Below are 20,226 nucleotides of genomic sequence, written 5' to 3'. Positions count from 1 at the left end.
AAGTAGAGATTACAATGAGAATATGCATCAAGGATGGAACAATCAAAGGTGGAAGGAGCCTCAAGAAATTGATCACTCCTCTTGGTAACAACCTCCAGTTTCTCATAGGTATAATCGAATCCCTAATGTATATCAATCCAATGGCTATGGTGAACCTCCTTGTGACTATCAACAAACATATGCCTTTGAACCTCATCCTCAACATAGCCTTCAACCATACTCACAAGACCCCTTCTACCAAACACCTCCCTATGACCCTCATCCATCATATAACCAATAATCTTTACATCATCCTTGTGACCATTATGAGAAAAAACCTATAGAACCACCCACATTCCAATATCAATACTCACAAGAACCACCTCAATACACCTCACCGCCATATTTCCATCAAGAAAAACCACCTTCCTATTATGAACCATTTCTCTAAAATAATGGGCCCTCCTATCCACCCCAAGCCCCAATGGATGACCCTCTCACTCTATTCCTTCAAAGGCAAGAAGAGATGAAAAAGAAGGTACTAGAATTTGTGGCTACCTTGACCAAGGTAGTGGACGCTTCAATCGCCCGATACTCTTGCACTCAAGGCAATTCCATCATCAATTGGGGAGAAGCAAATGAAGAGTGTAGCATGAAGGAGATATTAGAAGCCTCGATGGAGAATAAGGAGTAGGATTTTGTCTTGAAACAATTGGAGGAAGCCATGATCATTGAAGAAGAGGAAGAAGTGGTTGAAGACTTAGGAGATGCGAAACCACCATGGGAATCTCAAGAGCCTCTCTCCAAAAAGCTTAATATTGATGTTGAGGAGGGTGTACAACCTCCAAGGCATATCATAGTTGGAGACTTTAAGGAGGTCGATCAAGAGGAAGATTCCATCATTGATAAATTCTTGTCCAAAAGGGAATCTTCTCCCATGGAATATGAAGTTAAAGTTATTGAAGACAACGCCCCATCAATTGACATTGGTAACCTTGTTGAAGACTCTTCCAATGAATGTGAAGTTGATGTCGAAGTAGATTTTACACAACCTCCAAAGTTTGACTTGATTGATGATGAAGAGGAATTGGAATAAGTTGGCAAGCAAGAAGAAGTTGAAGGAAGTTCTCAAGAGGTGGAGATAACTAAGGAAGAGCATAAGAGAATAATACTTGAAGAACCATTGGAGATGTCCCTTCCTAAGTCACTATCCAACACAACATTCAAGTGGGTAAAATTCTTACCCTTAAACTTCACTTTCTTGCTTGAATATGGGTTAATTGAAACGGATGTGCAACTTAAAACTCTTTGTGGAGTTAAGAGTAAGAGGGAGTTGTATAGTGGTTGAAAGTTTGATATTGAGCTCATTAAGGTTGAACTTTTAAGGCGTAGGCACCATGGTTGGATAAATGCGAGTTTGTGTGGGTCTAGAAAAAGAATTTGGTGTTATAAGGAGAATTCTATGTGTCAACCACCTGGATAGAAGAATCACGATGATCAACTTGAAGACGGGTGTGAAAACAAGATATGGGATCCCGGATCGCAATTTGAAGACTAATTTAGGAGCTTATATCTTGGGTAGAATTTCAGCCAAGCTTGGTGAAAACGGTTGGAAATTCTGACAACCATTTGAGGAGCAAGCATCCTTGGAGATTCAAGGATGAGTACACACATAAGCCACCATGATGGGAAATCTCGCAAATGTCCAACTTAAGGACTTAAACTAAAAGTGCTAGGTGGGAGACACCCCACCATGGTAAACTCTTTTCATTTTCTTGTAGGTTTGATTAATAAGTGATTTGAGTTGCCATTGTAGGTAGTTTTCCTCTTCATATAGTCTTATTTTAATGCTTTGGTTGTAGTTGCTTGAGGTGCAAGTTATATTTGCTTTGTGTTTGAAAATTCTTCAAAACCCAAAAAGATTTTTGTTAATTTTGTATTTTAGTTAGTTTTGAGGAGGATTTTAAGCTATCTTTGGTATTTCTGAAAAAAAAGGGGGAAGGCACGCGTACGTGTCGATGCGGCAGTGCAGCACCCATATTTCTTCCAGAAAGTCATGCCAACTTAGCGCCCGAATTGTGCTTCTAGCACAATTCTCAATTCACGCATATGTGTACTACACGCGTAGGCATCGATGCGCCTATATGCCCCATACATTTTTCAGAGAGTTGTGCCCATTTTATGCCCGTTTTGTGCCTCTGGCACAATTTCAATCCACGTATCACGCGTACACGTCGATTTACACACTCCCCATCTATGCGCAAGCATCTATGACGCATTCGCGTCGATTTTACCTTGGCACATCCACGCTTACGTGTGACTGACGCATCCACGTCGATTCTCTTTTCTGCCCACCCACGTGTACGCGTGCACTACGTGCACACGTGGATTCAAACTCGCTAATACCCCTAAGGACGCGCAAGCCCTAATAATCGCACCCCTTCACCCTTTCATCTCCAACGTTCCACCTCCCTCTCTTCCCCCTTTAACAGTTGCAGAGCCACACCCAAGCTCCTACAACTGCCAACCACTGTCCGGCGACCTGACCACCGCCGCTGCCGACCTCCCTATTCTCTTCCCCTCCCTTCCTTCTCCCTATTTTCTTCTCCTTCTCTCTCTTAGCCACTCTTTCCTATCTCCGTGAGTGCCGCCGCGGTACCCCATTACCGCTGGCGAACCACCAATCATCACCATCATTTTCTTCCTTCCTCTTTTTACCCTCCTTGTCGCTGCAACCAGAGAAGAGCTTTGCTTTTCTACTCTGCCTCTCGCTGCTCTGCGCCACCTTCTCAGCGCCATCGCTTCTGACAGCCCTATCTCACTGCCGTCTCTGGGCATCACCGCTTTCACTTTCTTTTCCCTTCCATCTTGTTTCTGCTTTTGACCCCAGGTCCCCCTGATTCCCTCTTTGGTTCTCATTTTCTTATTTTGTGCCCTTAATTTTGTTAGCTTTGTTTAATTCTATTTAGTTTAGGTTAGTTAGATATGCATGTTGTAGTTGATCCTAGGTGGGTAGGTAGCTAGGTTGTGGTTAGAGGATTCTAGGTCTGATAAGTGCTCTGTTTTTGTTTAATTTCTGAATGTTACTTGCTTGCTGAATGGTGATGATGTTGGTATTGTGTGCTTTTCCATATTGCTGGTTGTTAATTTTGGGCACTGCCATGTGATTTAAGCTGTTTTGGATTGCTTGATGCTGCCTGAATCATATGAAATCCTTGCCTGTAGACATGTCTGATGTATTTTGGATTCATATGACATTGTTTTTGCTGCTGTTTGCTATCCAGGAATATCCGATTTACTGCCAGAATGCTGCCAAAGTTTTTGGAAACTTTCCTATTATTAACTACAACTTAGGAACTGAACTTGGCATTCTTTGAACTAAGACTCATTTGCCTCATACCAAGTTCAATTCTTAAGTTGATTTGGCCAGCATTCTCGTATTGTATCTTGGTTCCCTTTTCATGTGCATGGACAGAATCAAGGGGACTAATTGCTAGAATTCTGCGGTAATTGGGACCTTGATTACCCAAATCATGTTGACCTCTTAAATGTTTTAAATCATAAAAGTTAGGTCCAATTTTCATCCTTCATGGTCGTTTTCAATTATATTTTTCTAATTGACCATTGAATGTTTTCATAAACTTTCAAGTGGCCTAATCTTGTACATTCCAATTGAGGTCCTTTCAAGTTGTAATTGTTGGTGCAATCTTGCTTATGTAACTATTTTTGATGTCTAATTTGCATTAGGTTACATAAGTACATTTTCAATCCTTCAACACCAATCTTTACAAACTTAGTGACCATGGACATTGATGATGACTGGCTTTTCCATTCTATGCATTCATGCAAATCTATATTTCATCATCAACGACTTGCATCATTGCCATGAATGCAAGTATGCTTGTTTTCTATACTTTTTGAGCTTCTCTTAGTTAAGTCCCGTATTTGTCGTGCCACTAATTTCTAACCCAGTTTTCTAACTTTTAACGTTGTTGCCTCTCTAATTCTCCTTCTTGTTTTCACATTAACTCTTCTATATTCTTTCGAGCATGATGATAATGGTTGCTTAACAAACAAGCATTTCGTTATTGTTGCATGTTTCTTGGATTGTATTTTGATTGTTATCTGAATTATGTTTGCTTTCATTCCAAGAATTCTCTCCTTTAACTCACTTCATGAACATGTTCAATCCTCTTATTGTCTGTTTTCTGTCTGTTGCATAATTCCTTGCTTTATACTCCTCTACTGGCTTAATTGTTTATATCATGTGATTTCTATTTTCTCCAAGATGTCTGATAGGGGAAAAGCTAAGGTTACCTCTCAAAAAAATAAGAAAACTCAATCTTTCACTGCTTCTCCATTCTCCAGTTATGCCAAGAACCCTCTTTCAGACAAGGAGAAAGCAGATCAGTTACAGCCCCCTACCAACGCGGAGAAGTTTCCAAACATGTACTGTGAGCTCCGCTTCCCAATTTTTCAGGGGCAGAAGCTCAACCTAGAGAAGAAGCTCGCCATTCCTTCAGATCTGAGGCAGTCCATTGAGCTTCGGCTTGATGGGTTGGGCCTGTCCTTCGGGGATAGGGAGCTAGCTAGGGTGAATGAGTTATGTGTGCATGAGTTTTATTGCAACTTCTATACACCGATCCTTGACTCGATTCACCTGAGTGGCGGACGGATCCTGATTATAGAAACTGATATTGAGGATGCACTCTGTTGTCAGCCTAAGACCAGTGATACAGATGCTTTTACACAGGCTGAGGTGGAGATGCACTGCATGACATATGACTATGATGCGCTGAGGAGTATAGTTGCCACCCCGGACGCCCCTTGAGAGATGGACGCCAACAAAACGAAACACAAGGGGATGATGTTCAATTATCTGACTCGGAAGGCGAGGGTTTGGCAGCAAATTTTTGCTCATTATGTGATGCCTACCACGCACTTCTCAGAGATTTCGGTGGATATGCTCGTTCTGATCAGGTGCATTATGGAGGGACACTAGCTGTATTTCCCCCGCCTGATCAGAAAGTACATGTGGCGAGCACATGTCAGAGGCACACTCCCATTCCCTGCTTTGGTCACGGAGATGGCTCAGCGGGCTGGCGAACCATAGCATCAGGATGACGAGTTGCCACCCCCGATCCACGGAAAGGAGAAAGTGATTCCGTGGGGGACTTGGGTGGATGATAGACCAGCCCCGCGTAGATTTAGAGCCCACTCAGCAGCAGCAACATCTAGGCCACCACCTTCTTCAGCAGCAGTAACGTCTAGCCCATCATCTTCTACAGCAGCAGCACCACCCACTGCACCATCCGCAGCGGCCAGTCAGCCACCACCAACGCCATCATCAGTACCTCAGCGGACCTACAGACTAGTCCAACATCTGATCGGGCGCATGGATCGTAGCGACCGTCACATCGAGCGACACTTTCGGCGAGTGACTCAGATGTTGGCATCACTGGGAGCCTTCATACCCCCTGATTCTGACACTTCCGATCATTCTGAGGAGGAGGCGGATCATGAGGAGGAGGCTAGGCAGGCAGAAGCACCTCCAGAGATTCAGGCTTCTACACAACCACAGCCATAGCCACAGCCAGAGCCCCATCCAGATGCAGATGTCGACCCTCCCACCTAGGCTTACTTGTAGCATCGGGGATGATGCTTACTTCTAAGTGTGGGGAGGTCGACCCCGTCGGCGGAGTTTACATTTTGGGTGAAAATTTCAGACTTCAGCTTTAGTTGCTTTATTTTATCTTATTTTAGTACTTGCACTCTAATTTACTGCACTTTGGATTATTGTACATATTGGTATTTTGGATACTTTTAGTTTATTGCACTTGGCATTTTGAGATTTTTAGTTTGATTTACATTTTTAGTTGATATAATATATATATATATATATATATATATATATATATATAGTATTTTAGTTTATGAGTTTAGTTGTGATTGGAAAAATATGGATTATTAAGCTTAGTTTACTCCTCTTGCTTATGTGATTTGTTTTGACCGAAAAAGGGAATAAACTAAAGATTTTTATCTTTCTCAATCACAACATTGCATTTAGGAAATAAGCTTTGTCAAAATGATGAAACTTTCCAATTGATTTGAGTGAAAAATTTTGTTTTCATTGAACTTGCTTGAATTATATCTTGTGGAACATGTTTTGAGCTAAGAACACAAGCTTGTGAGTTTTGAGCCTAATAATGTGGTTACATCTTATAACCACTTTATTTTCCTTCTTGTGTGCATTATTCTCTTTCTAAGATTGTGATCTTTGATTTGTTTGAATCTATATGTCCATTATTCCTTGTGTACATGCATTTAAATATTTGAGGCCATTGATTCATTTAGCTCACTTACCCGAATAGCCTACCTTTCATCAACCATTGTTAGCCAATTTTGCGCTTATTTTAATCCCCTTTGTTCTCAATATTAGCACATTACAAGCTTTAAAGAAAAAAACAATAATTGTCCTTTATTTGGATCTTTGATTAGGTTAGGTTAGTGAGTGTGTGCATCATTCAAGTGTGGAAAAACTTGGGACATTAGTTGAGAAAAGGTGTGTGTTGTATTTTTGTTAAAAATATTGGGAATTGGGTATATACTCATGTGTTAATTAAATGTAAAATCATATGCATTGATGCTTTTATGCATACTTTATTGCAAAAAGGAAAAAAAAGAGAAAATAAAAAAAAAGAAAAAAAGAAAAAAATATATATCAAAAGAAAAAAAAAAGAGAGAAAATAGGAAAGAAAAAGAAAGAAAAAGAAAAGTAATAAGAAGGGGACAAAATGTTCCAAAGTGAAGTCCAATAACAATCAATGCATATGAGTTTCTCATCCAGCAAATCCTCCATTTATCATGTGTATGTGTCATTCTGGAGTTTGAGGTGGATGTTCTTATCGACCTCCTTCTTCATCTCGCTTTCGTTTTCTTTGGTCATCCGACCTATCAGCTAAGTACCTATCTAGCCGACCTTTCCTAGCTAGATTTTCTATGACACTCTTCAAGTCATAACACTCATTGGTAGAGTGTCCGTAAAGTTTGTGGTACTCACATTATTTTGTCCGAATTCCTGAATTTTTGTGTTTGACTGGGCGAGGAGGTGAAAGCTTCTCGGTGTGGCATATCTCCCTGTAAAAGTTTACAAGAGAAACTCAGAGTGGAGTATAATTATGGTACCATCGAAGGTTTTTTCGAGTTGTACTCTTCTTTTTTCTTGGCTTTTTTCTCTTTTTTCCGAGGTGGATAGTGAAGGGTGGGCCTCGGGACGGGATCTCTCAGTCACGAATTCTCTTCCATGTTGATATATTTCTTTGCCCGTTATTGTACTTTGTACCAAAAAGTCGGATGTTGCTTGGATATGGATTGAGAGAATGACCCTTCTTTAGGGCCATTAACTAGTCCCATTATGACTACTTCAATAGGTAAACTTTGTATTTCCAAGCATACTTTGTTGAATCTTTCCATGCAATCTTAGAGTGTTTCTTGAATTTCTTGTTTAACTCCTAGCAAGCTCAGAGCATTTTTTACCTTATCCTTCCGGATTGAGAATCTAGTAAAAACTTCCTTGCCAATTCGTTGAAACATGTTACCGATGTGGGATGTATGTTATCAAACCCTTCATCGTGGCATTAGTTAGGGTTGTCGGGAAGGCTTTGCAATGAGTAGCTTCAGAAGCATCGGTTAGGTACATCCGACTTTTGAAATTGCTAAGATGAAGTTTGGATATGAGGTTACCTGAAACGTTGATTTGGGCCTGGATGCGTGAGGTCCAAACTCCTTATGAGGCAGCGTCCGACTCGTTATTGCACCGAGGTTCCGCCGTTCAAGTTCCTCATGAGGAGGTGGGCGTGGTACCTATAAGAGACTCCGATGCTTTAGTTAGCAAGAGTTTTAAGTAGGATTTTAGTAGAATAGAACATGTATATACCTGAGGGGGTGTCAGTGTATTTATAGTAGAGTTTGATGACCACCTTTTTTGGAGTAGTTCCACCTTTAATTGATGGATAACTGTTTCCTTTATATTTAGGAGTTTGTTGGAATCTATCCTTTAGGAGGGATAGATATAGTAGAGGAGATTTGAGAATGCAATTACTTATTTGGATAAGTAACGCTAGTCCTTGTCGCTGTGTCCAACCTCTTTAAAGAGGTCGGGTAAATGATATAGAGGGCACCCTTTTTAAGCTGTCCTTTTTTATCCTTATTGGGTATGACTCTATGTTTTGGGTCAGGATATGAACAACAACAATTAAAATAAATATTAATTTTTTAAAATATTTAAATAAAAAAGATAAAAATATTTTTTATTTATCACAATATATATTTTTTTACTATTATATGATATTCTTTAATAAATACTTTAAGTATATAATAGTTATAAAAATGACAATTTGATGCACAAAACATTTTGCATTAATATAAAATTCAAAAAAAAAAAAACGTACTCAAAAAAGTATAATCCATCCGATCTAACTTGATTATTATGTCAATGGTTGTTTTCACAGTGTGAACTTGTAATCTCATTATTGATCTAAAATTTTGGTCCCAATATATACAATAAGTATAAACTATTTAATAAAATATTAAAATTTAAAAAGAATATTAATTTATTAAAAAATAAAATTATAAAATATTTATTATAAAAATTAAAATATAATTTTATATAATTATTTAATTATAAATAAATATTTAATTTAACTAAATTTAACAGTTAAATTAATAATCTAATAATTTAATATTTTTATTAAATTAGTTATCAATTTAATTTTAATAATTAAATTAATATTAAATTAATTATGGATTCAATTTTGATAATTATGATTATAGAGGTAGGACTTACGAGAACAAAAGAATCCAGTGAGTATATATGCCTCTGAGTTGCTTTCGACGTCTGATTTTCAAAGCAAAGAAGTTTTGCAGAACTTTACAGATGCATTGATCCTTAATTTACGCCGACTTTAATTTCAATTAAATTTTTTAGACTAAAAACTCTATTTTGCGTAATGCAAAATGTATCACAAATAATCGAGAATATAAATCCACTTGGAACAAAGTACATAGTGTGGTAGAACACTAGGAAATTGATGGAAAGAGGTATACATTAGGTCTTAATAAAGCACATGAAAGAATTTAGAGGAAATATATATATATATATATATATATATATATATATATATATATATATATATATATATATATATATATATATATATATATATATATATATATATATATATATATATATATATTAAAATTAGTAAATATTAAAGTATATTTTAGAGATTGTTTTTGACAAATAAAAATACATATTAAAAATTTATAAATATTAAAATATATTTTAAAAATTATTTTTAAGATAAATAGATAAAAATACATATAAAAAATATTAAAATAAATAAAAATACACACAAAAAATTTATAAACATCAAACAGTTACTAGTAACATGTTACTTTTGTACATCAAAATTGATTTTTAGAGTGTAATTTAATGTTTACACATCTTTAGTGTGTATTTTTTGTTAATTTACTAAATTAATAAGTTGTGTTTAAAATGAAAAGATAGAGGGGAACATATAACACTGAGAGAAGAGCACTATAAATAAAGACATTAATGTACATTTTTTCTTTTTTTAAACGCAGTATATTATTTCAATCACAATTTTTATGTTAGTGCGACCAAATATAGTCCTTCTGTGTTTATATATTTTGAACTTAACGTCCTTAATTCCTCTTAAAATGTATATTGAGATATAGGCTGTTACTTTCAGGCTCACCAAGTCCTTTTTCTTCCTTATTGTTATCTACTGATTCAATATAACTGTTAGTTTAAAGAATAATTCAAATTGATAATGAGCATTTTGAAAGTTATCGAGCAGGTTTTTTGAATTTATGGAAGAAAGGTTATCAACGAACAAGATAAATTGATCGAAAATACATGTTGAGTATAAGATTTTGTGATTGAAATAGTAATCCCATGATCAAAGCGAGTGGAAAGACCAAGTATTTAAAGCAGTTAAAAGCGGTTACTCCATCATTTATATGGCGAGAACAATTACACTTATTTTTTTCGCATATAAAATATGTGATGAAATTGGATTGGTGAAAAGAGGCTATAAATAGACAAAGTTTGGAAGGAAGAAAGGTTGAAATTTTTGTCCAGAAAACACTCTTACAATTTCACATTGCTAGAGACTTTCTGATCTTACTCAAAGTTTACTTTTATGTAGGGTTCCTTCCAAAGTCTTAGGTTCCTTTTAATTTTTCATGCAAATTTACTTTCTTTTTCAAAGTTGTTCTTTTCCTTATTTTCCTTTGCATTTATACATTTTGTTTGAACTCAAAGTCCTTTGATCATATCAAAAGCGTTTTATTAATTTACAAGTTAGTTTATTTTGTTAACTTTGATTTTCTTTTGATTTCATTTCTTTTTAGCCTTCTTGACTTTTCCCTTTCCATTTTGAATTTTTCTTGTTATCAGTTCAAAATAAAATTTGTGATCCACAATTCAAAACTGATACTCGCAAAAAAAGAGTAGGTTTTGTTCTCAGATTCGTAGATATCGAACCAACCCAGATTTACTAACAATCTACATAGTAAAATGGCACGCCTGGTGAGACAGTTTTGAAAAGTGTGTCAGAAATTTGGTAATGATTTAGTTTATGCAACTTAGAAGTGAAAAAGTTGTTAGTATGACAGACAAAATCTCTAATGCTAATGTTAGATCATCCACGAATGATCATATTCCTTTGGTAGTTGCTCAAACTTCTATGGAATTGGTGTCATATACATAAAGTAGGATTCAAAATCTAGTAGTTGGGCTTGGAGAAAATGTGGTGGTTAATAATCCACCCATGGGGAATAATGGGCGTAACCCATGCTCATGAACTTCTGAAACACAAATACAAATACAATTGCATGTAACTGCTGGGTGGCCTCCTTTTGGTCTTCCTCTTGGTTACACTCTACCCATGAATGATTATGTGCCTCCAATTAAATTTGAAAATGCATGGGGAGTAGTTAATAATCAACCACCAATACACTGTCCTAAATTTTCCCGTGGTTATCAAGTAGGGTAAACATCAAATAATTTGGATTCGCTAGTAGTAGTTCATCAATATGTTGAAAAAAGTCATCATAATTGGTCAACTTGTTGACTCAAAAAATGACTACTATTTTGAATCCCATGATGGATGATCATAAAACAAAATTCAAGCGTTTAGCTAGATGATGAGCGGATAATTTATACGCTTTTTGGCATTGTTTTTAGGTAGTTTTTAGTAAGATCTAGCTACTTTTAGGGATGTTTTCATTAGTTTTTATGCTAAATTCACATTTTTGGACTTTACTATGAGTTTGTGTGTTTTTCTGTGATTTCAGGTAATTTCTGGCTGAAATTGAGGGACCTGAGCGAAACTCTGATAAAAGGCTGACAAAGGACTGCTGATGCTGTTGGATTCTGACCTCCCTGCACTCGAAATGGCGCGCTCTCAACGGCGTTAAAAAGTAGACATCCAGAGCTTTCTAGCAATATATAATAGTCTATACTTTATTCGAGATTTGACGACGTAAACTGGCGCTCAACGCCAGTTCCATGTTGCATTCTAGAGTCAAACGCCAGAAACACGTCACGAACCAGAGTTGAACGCCAAAAACACATTACAACTTGGCGTTCAACTCCAAGGGAAGCCTCTGCACGTGTAAAGCTCAAGCTCAGCCCAAGCACACACCAAGTGGGCCCCAGAAGTGGATTTCTGCATTAATTACTTAATTCTGTAAACTCTAGTAGCTATTCTAGTATAAATAGGACATTTTACTATTGTATTAGACGTCTTTGACAGTATAGTCTCTTGACCATTCGGTCCTTTGATCATTCATGGGGGCTGGCCATTCGGCCATGCCTGGACCATCATCACTTATGTATTTTCAACGGTGGTGTTTCTATACACCATAGATTAAGGGTGTGGAGCTCTGCTGTACCTCGAGTTTTAATGCAATTACTACTATTTTCTATTCAATTCAGTTTATTCCTATTCTAAGATATTTGTTGCACTTCAACATGATGAATATAATGATCTGTGACACTCAATATCATTCTCACCTATGAACACGTGACTGACAACCACTTTCGTTCTACCTTAGACTGGGCGCATATCTCTTGGATTCCTTAGTCAGAATCTTCGTGGTATAAGCTAGAATTGATGGCGGCATTCATGAGAATCCAGAAAGTCTAAACCTTGTCTGTGATATTCCGAGTAGGATTCAAGGATTGAATGTCTGTGACGAGCTTCAAACTCGCGATTGTTGGGCATGATGACAAACGCAAAAGAATCAAGAGATTCTATTCTGACATGATCGAGAACCGACAGATGATTAGCCGTGCTGTGACAGAGCATTTGGACCATTTTCACTGAGAGGATGGGATATAGCCATTGACAATGGTGATGCCCTACATACATCTTGCCATGGAAAGGAGTAAGAAGGATTGAAGGAAGGCAGTAAGAAAGCAGAGATCCAACAGGGACATAGCATCTCCATTCACTTATCTGAAATTCTCACCAATGATTTACATAAGTATTTCTATCTTTATTTTCTGTTTATTTATTATTATTATTCGGAAACTCCATAACCACTTATTATCCACCTAACTGAGATTTACAAGATGACCATAGCTTGCTTCATACCAACAATCTCCGTGGGATCGACCCTTACTCGCGTAAGGTTTATTACTTGGACGACCCAGTGCACTTGCTGGTTAGTTCTGCGAGGTTGTGAAGAAAGTGTTGAGTTAGTAAATGCACACACCAAGTTGAATACCATTGTTAGAGATTACAATTTCTCCTACCAAGTTTTTGGCGCCGTTGCCGGGGATTGTTCGAGTTTGGACAACTGACGGTTCATCTTGTTGCTCAGATTAGGTAATTTTCTTTTCAAAAATTTTTTCAAAAATTTATCCCTATTTTCAAAAAAAATAAATAAATTATTCTTTGACTTCAGAATTTTTAAGAATGGATTCTAAAGTTTCATGTAACAAGTTGAAGCCTGGCTGGCTGTAAAGCCATGTTTAATTCTTTTGGACTGAGGCTTCCAATCATCAGCATAGAGGCAAGTTAATTGAAATATCAACTGTTGTATGTCTGATTTATATCTTAAAGCTGGCTGGCTATTAAGCCATGTCCAACCCTTGGATTGGAACTTTAGGCTAACATTGAAAGATTCTGGAATTCTTTTTAAAAATTTTGAATTTCTTATTTTCTTTTCCCTATATGTTTTTCGAAAAAAATCATAAAAAAATCAAAAAATCAAAAATATTTTGTATTTTTTGTTTGAGTCTTGAGTCAATTTTTAAGTTTAGTGTCAATTGCATATTCATCTTGTTCTTGCATTTTTCGAAAATTCATGCATTCATAGTGTTCTTCATGATCTTCAAGTTGTTCTTGGTAAGTCTTCTTGTTTGATCTTTAAATTTTCTTGTTTTGTGTTGTATGATATTTTTCATGTGCATTTTTGCATTCATAGTGTCTAGGCATTGAAAATATCTAAGTTTGGTATCTTGCATGTTTTCTTTGTATCAAAAATTTTCAAAAAAGTGTTCTTGGTGTTCATCTTGACATTCATAGTGTTCTTGCATGCATCATAGGTTTTGATCCAAAAATTTTCATGTTTTGGGTCATTTTTATCTTTTTCTCTCTCATCATTAAAAATTCAAAAATAAAAAATATCTTTTTCTTATTTTTCTCAAAACTTCGAAAATTTGAGTTGACTTAGTCAAAAATTTTAAAAAACTTAGCTATTTTTTACAAGTCAAGTCAAATTTTCAAATTTAAAAATCTTATCTTTTCAAAATCTTTTTCAAAAATCAAATCTTTTTTATTTTTTTATTATTTTCGAAAATTCTTAAACTTTATTTTCAAAATCTTTTTCTTATCTTTATTTCAAAATTTCAAAAACTTTACTAACAATTAATGTGATTGATTCAAAAATTTGAAGTTTGTTACTTTGTTGTTAAGAAATGTTCAATCTTTAAATTCTAGAATCATATCTTTTAGTTTCTTGTTAGTCAAGTAATCAATTTTGATTTTAAAAATCAAATCTTTTGCACAATATCTTTTCCATCATATCATTTTAATTAAATCTTTTTCAATCATATCTTTCTATCTTTTTCAAAAAAAAAATTGATTTCAAAATATCTTTTCTAACTTCTTATCTTTTCAAAAATTGATTTTTAAATCTTTTTCAACTAACTAATTGACTTTTTGTTTGTTTCTTATCTTTTTCAAAACCACCTAACAACCTCTCTCTCTCTCTCTCTCTCTCTCTCTCTCTCTCTCTCTCTCTCTCTAATTTTCGAAAATATCTCCCCCCTTTTTTTCAAAATTTCTTTTAATTAATTAATTATTTCAAATTTTAATTTTAATTTTATTTCTTCTCTTAATTTTCGAAAATCACTAACTTATTTTTTAAAATTTATTTTCGAAAACTCCTCCCTTTCATCTTCTTCTATTTATTTATTTATTTACTAACACTTCTCTTCATCTCAAGAATCTAAACCTATATTCACCCTTGTGTTTGGATTCTTCATTCTTCTTCACTCTTATTTCCTTTTTTCTTCTACTAACATAAAGGAATCTCTCTACTGTGGTAAAGATGATCCCTATTATTATTTTTTGTTCCCTTCTTTTTCATATGAGCAGGAGCAAGGACAAGAATATTCTTGTTGAAGCGAATCCTGAACCTGAAAGGACTCTGAAGAAGAAACTAAGAGAAGCTAAATTACAACAATCCAGAGTCAACTTTACAGAAATTTTCGAAAAGGAAGAGGATATGGTAGCCGAAAATAATAATGCAAGGAGGATGCTTGGTGATTACACTACACCTACTTCCAAGTTTGATGGAAGAAGCATCTCAATCCCTGCCATTGGAGCAAACAATTTTGAGCTGAAACCTCAACTAGTTGCTCTATTGCAGCAGAACTGCAAGTTCTATGGACTTTCATCAGAAGATCCCTACTAGTTTTTAACTGAGTTCTTGCAGATCTGTGAGACTGTTAAGACTAATGGAGTAGATCCTGAAGTCTACAGGCTCATGCTTTTCCCTTTTGGCTATAAGAGACAAAGCTAGAATATGGTTGGATTCACAACCTAAAGATAGCCTGGACTCCTAGGATAAGCTGGTCGCGGCTGGTGTAGGAAATTGAAAATCACAATTCTTCTCAACCTCGCACAACTAACCAGCAAGTGCAATGGGTCGTCCAAGTAATACCTTACGTGAGTAAGGGTCGAATCCCACAGAGATTGTTGGTTTGAAGAAAACTATGTTTATCTTATTATTCTTAGTCAGGATGCCAACAACAGTGTTTTTCAAGTTCAATGGAAAAAGGAAAAAGGGCATAAAATAAATACTTATTGTGCAATAATGGAGAATATATTGGAGTTTTGGAGATGCTTTGTCATCTGAATTTCAGCTTTTCTCTTGTACTCCTCTTCCCACACGCAAGGCTCCTTCCATGGCAAGCTGTATGTTGGGTGTCATCGTTGTCAATGGCTACTTCCCATCCTCTCAGTGAAAATGGTCCAAATGCTCTGTCACAGCACGACTAATCATCTGCTGGTTCTCGATCATGTCGGAATAGAATCCATTGATTCTTTTGCGTTTGTCATAACGCCCAACAATCACGAGTTTGAAGCTCGTCACAGTCATTCAATCCTTGAATCCTACTCAGAATACCACAGACAAGGTTTAGACTTTCCGGATTCTTATGAATGCCGCCATCAATTCTAGCTTATACCACGAAGATTCTGATTAAGAAATCTAAGAGATACTCATTCAAGCTGATGTAGAACGGAGGTGGTTGTCAGGCACACGTTCATGGATTGAGGAAGGTGATGAGTGTCACGGATCATCACCTTCTTCATAGTGAAGCACGAATGAACATCTTAGATAGGAACAAGCGTGTTTGAATGGAAAACAGAAATAATTGCATTAATTCATCGAGACGCTACAGAGCTCATCACCCCCAACAATGGGGTTTAGAGACTCATGCTGCCAAAAGGTACGAATTTTAGATCTAAAAATATCATGAGATACAAAATAAGTCTCTAAAAGTTGTTTAAATACTAAACTAGTAACTTAGGGTTACAGAAAATGAGTAAACTAAGATGGATAGTGCATAAATCCACTTCTGGGGCCCACTTGGTGTGTGCTGGGGATGAGACCTAAGATTCTCACGTGCCTGGGCTATTTCTGGAGTTGAACGCCAGGTTGTAACCTATTTCTGGCGTTGAACTCCAACTTGTAACCTGTTTCTGGCGCTGAACGCCAGACAGCAACATGGAACTGGCGTTGAACGCCAGTTTACATCGTTTATTTTCGTGAAAAGTAGGACTATTATATATTACTGAAAAGCCCAAGATGTCTACTTTTCTACCCAAGTAAGAGCGAGCCAATTGGACTCCTGTAGCTCCAAAAAATTTATTTCGAGTGCAGGGAGGTCAGGATCCAACAACATCAGCAGTCCTTTTTCAGCCTAAATCAGATTTTTGCTTAGCTCCCTCAATTTCAGCCAGAAAAAACCTGAAATTATAGAAAAACACACAAACTCATAGTAAAGTACAGAAATATGAATTTTGTCTAAAAACTAATAAAATTATACTAAAAACTAACTAAAACATACTAAAATCTACATGAAATTACCCCCAAAAAGCGTATAAAATATCCGCTCATCAGCGGCCTTCTTGGCTAAGTTTTTTCCTCCTCAAAAGCTGAGCAAGTTTAGAGTGGATGTTCAGACCTTTAAACAAAAAGATGGTGAATCCCTCTATGAAGCTTGGGAAAGATACAAGCAGATGACTAAAAGGTGTCCTTCTGACATGCTTTCTGAATGGACCATTTTGGATATATTCTATTATGGTCTGTCTGAATTCTCTAAGATGTCACTGGACCATTCTGCAGGTGGATCCATTCACCTAAAGAAAATGCCTCCAGAAGCTCAAGAACTCATTGACATGGTTGCAAATAACCAATTCATGTATACTTCTGAGAGAAATTCTGTGAGTAATGGGACGCCTCAAAGAAAGCGAGTTCTTGAGATTGATGCTCTGAATGCCATATTGGCTCAGAACAAAATGTTGACTCTGCAAGTCAACATGATTTCTCAAAGTCTGAATGGATGGCAAAATGCATCCAACAGTACTAAAGAGGCATCTTCTGAAGAAGAAGCTTATGATCCTGAGAACCTTGCAATAGCAGAGGTAAATTACATGGTTGAACCTTATGGAAACACCTATAATTCTTCATGGAGAAATCATCCAAATTTCTCATGGAAGGATCAACAAAAGCCTCAATAAGGCTTTAATAATGGTGGAAGAAATAGGCTCAGCAATAGCAAGCCTTTTTCATCACCTTCTCAGCAACAGACAGAGAATTCTGAGCAGAGCACTTCTAATTTAGCAAACTTGGTCTCTGATCTATCTAAAGCCACTTTAAGTTTCATGAGTTAAACAAGGTCCTCCATAAGAAATTTGGAGGCACAAGTGGACGAGCTGAGTAAGAAAATCACTGAAACTCCTCCTAGTACTCTCCCAAGCAACACTGAAGAGAATCCAAAAAGAGAGTGCAAGGCCATTGACATAATCAACATGGCCGAACCTAGACAGGAAAGGGAGGACGTGAATCTCAATGAGGAAGACCTCATGGGACGTCTCTCAAGTAAGAAGGAGTTCCCTATTGAGGACCCAAAGGAATCTGAAGGTCATATAGAGACCATAGAGATCCCATTAAACCTCCTTCTGCCATTCATGAGCTCTGAAAACTATTCCTCCTCTGAAGAGGATGAATATGTAACTGGAGAACAAGTTGCTCAATATCTAGGAGCTATCATGAAGCTGAATGCCAAGTTGTTTGGTAATGAGACTTGGGAAGGTGAATCTCCCTTGCTCATTAGTGAACTAGATACTTGGGTTCAGAAAACGTTACCTCAAAAGAAACAAGATCCTGGCAAATTCTTAATACCCTGTACCATAGGCACCATGACCTTTGAGAAGGCTCTGTGTGACCTAGGGTCAGGCATAAATCTTATGCCACTCTCTGTAATGGAGAAGCTGGGGATCATTGAGGTACAGCCTGCCATATTCTTATTGCAAATGGCAGACAAGTCAGTAAGACACGCTTATGGATTGGTAGAGGATGTGTTAGTGAAGGTTGAAGGCCTTTACATCCCTGCTGATTTCATAATCTTAGATACTAGGAAGGAGGAGGATGAATGCATCATCCTTGGAAGACCTTTCCTAGCCACAGCAGGAGCTGTGATAGATATTAACAGAGGAGAATTAGTCCTTCAATTGAATGGGGACTACCTTGTGTTTAAGACCTAAGGGTGTTCTTCTTTAAAATTGGAGAGGAAGCATGAAAAGCTTCTCTCAGTGCAGAGTCAAACAAAGCCCCCACAATCAATCTCTAAGTTTGGTGTTGAGAGGCCACAGCCAAACTCTAAGTTTAGTGTTGAATCCCCACATCCAAACTCTAAGTTTGGTGTTGAATCCCCACATCCATGAGAGCCCACTGTCAAGCTATTGACATTAAAAAAGCACTTATTGGGAGGCAACCCAATTTTTATTTATCTAATTTTATTTTATTTTTATTGTTCTTTTATGTTTTATTAGGTTCATGATCATGTGGAGTCACAAAATAAATACTAAAATTAAAAACAGAATAAAAAATAGCAGAAGAAAAAGCACACCCTAGAGGAAGGACTTACTGGCGTTTAAACGCCAGTAAGGAACATCTGGCTGGCGTTCAACGCCAGAACAGAGCATGGATCTGGCGTTGAACGCCAGAAACAAGTAGCATCCTAGCAGTTAAATGCCAGGAATACATCCTGAGGAGAGCTGGCGCTGAACGCCAGAAACATGCTGCAAATGGGCGTTGAACACCCAAAACAAGCATGAAGCTGGCATTCAATGCCAGAAACAAGCATCAATCTGGCATTGAACGCCAAGATTGCATGCAGAGGGCATTTTACATGCCTCATTGGTGCAGGGATGTAAATCCTTGACACCTCAGGATCTGTGGACCCCACAGAATCCCCACCTACCTCAACTCACCTTCTCTTTTCTTCACACAATCCAATAAACACTCTTCCCCATAAACCCCACCTACCTTCAAAATTCAAAATCTCTTTCCCACCCAAACCCACCCTAAATAGCCGAACCTATTCCCTCTCCCTTCACTATATAAAGCCCTCTATCCTTCTTCATTTTTACATACCACAACCCTCTCTTCTTCACCTTGGCCGAAACCAAACACTTCTCCCTTTCCTCCATATTTTCTTCTTCTTCTTCTTCTTCTTTCTTCTCTTGCTCAAGGGCGAGCAATATTCTAAGTTTGGTGTGGTAAAAAAGTATAGCTTTTTGTTTTTCCATAACCATTGATGGCACCTAAGGCCAGAGAAACCTCTAGAAAAGGGAAAGGGAAGACAAAAGCTTCCACCTCTGAGTCATGGGAGATGGAGAGATTCATCTCCAAAGCCCATCAAGACCACTTCTATGATGTTGTGGCCAAGAAGAAGGTGATCCCCGAGGTCCCTTTCAAACTCAAGAAAAATGTGTATCCGGAGATCCGACGTGAGATCCAAAGAAGAGGTTGGGAAGTTCTGACCAACCCCATTCAACAAGTCAGAATCTTAATGGTTCAAGAGTTCTATGCCAATGCATGGATAACTAGGAACCATGATCAAAGTGTGAACCCGAATCCAAAGAATTATCTTACAATGGTTCGGGGGAAATACTTAGATTTTAGTCCGGAAAATGTGAGGTTGGTATTCAACTTGCCCATGATGCAAGGAGATGCACGTCCCTACACTAGAAGGGTCAACTTTGATCAAAGGTTGGACCAAGTCCTTATGGACATATGTGTGGAAGGAGCTCAATGGAAAAGAGACTCCAAAGGCAAGCCGGTTCAATTAAGAAGACTGGACCTCAAGCCTGTGGCTAGAGGATGGTTGGAGTTCATCCAACGCTCCATCATTCCCACTAGCAACCGATCCGAAGTTACTGTGGATCAGGCCATCATGATTCATAGCATCATGAATGGAGAGGAAGTAGAAGTTCATGAAGTCATCTCCCTTGAATTCTAAAAAATAGCCAAAAAGTCCTCCACCATGGCAAGGCTAGCTTTTCCTCATTTTATTTGCCATCTATGTTACTCAGCTAGAGTTATCATAGAAGGCGACATCCTCATTGAGGAGGA

The 20,226-nt window shown here is 37.2% G+C and overlaps 1 non-coding gene across 1 annotated transcript; it reads right to left on the bottom strand.

The window, feature by feature from the left end:
- Positions 1 to 16,748: 16,748 nt before the first annotated feature.
- LOC112704538 (small nucleolar RNA R71) lies at positions 16,749 to 16,852 on the bottom strand. The gene has a single exon (XR_003155159.1). It is a non-coding gene; the product is annotated as a small nucleolar RNA R71 (small nucleolar RNA).
- Positions 16,853 to 20,226: the final 3,374 nt, after the last annotated feature.

This window comes from Arachis hypogaea, chromosome 7 (genome assembly GCF_003086295.3).
Source record: "Arachis hypogaea cultivar Tifrunner chromosome 7, arahy.Tifrunner.gnm2.J5K5, whole genome shotgun sequence".
NCBI classification, from domain to species: domain Eukaryota; kingdom Viridiplantae; phylum Streptophyta; class Magnoliopsida; order Fabales; family Fabaceae; genus Arachis; species Arachis hypogaea.
This window is presented reverse-complemented; position numbering and strand designations above follow the sequence as displayed.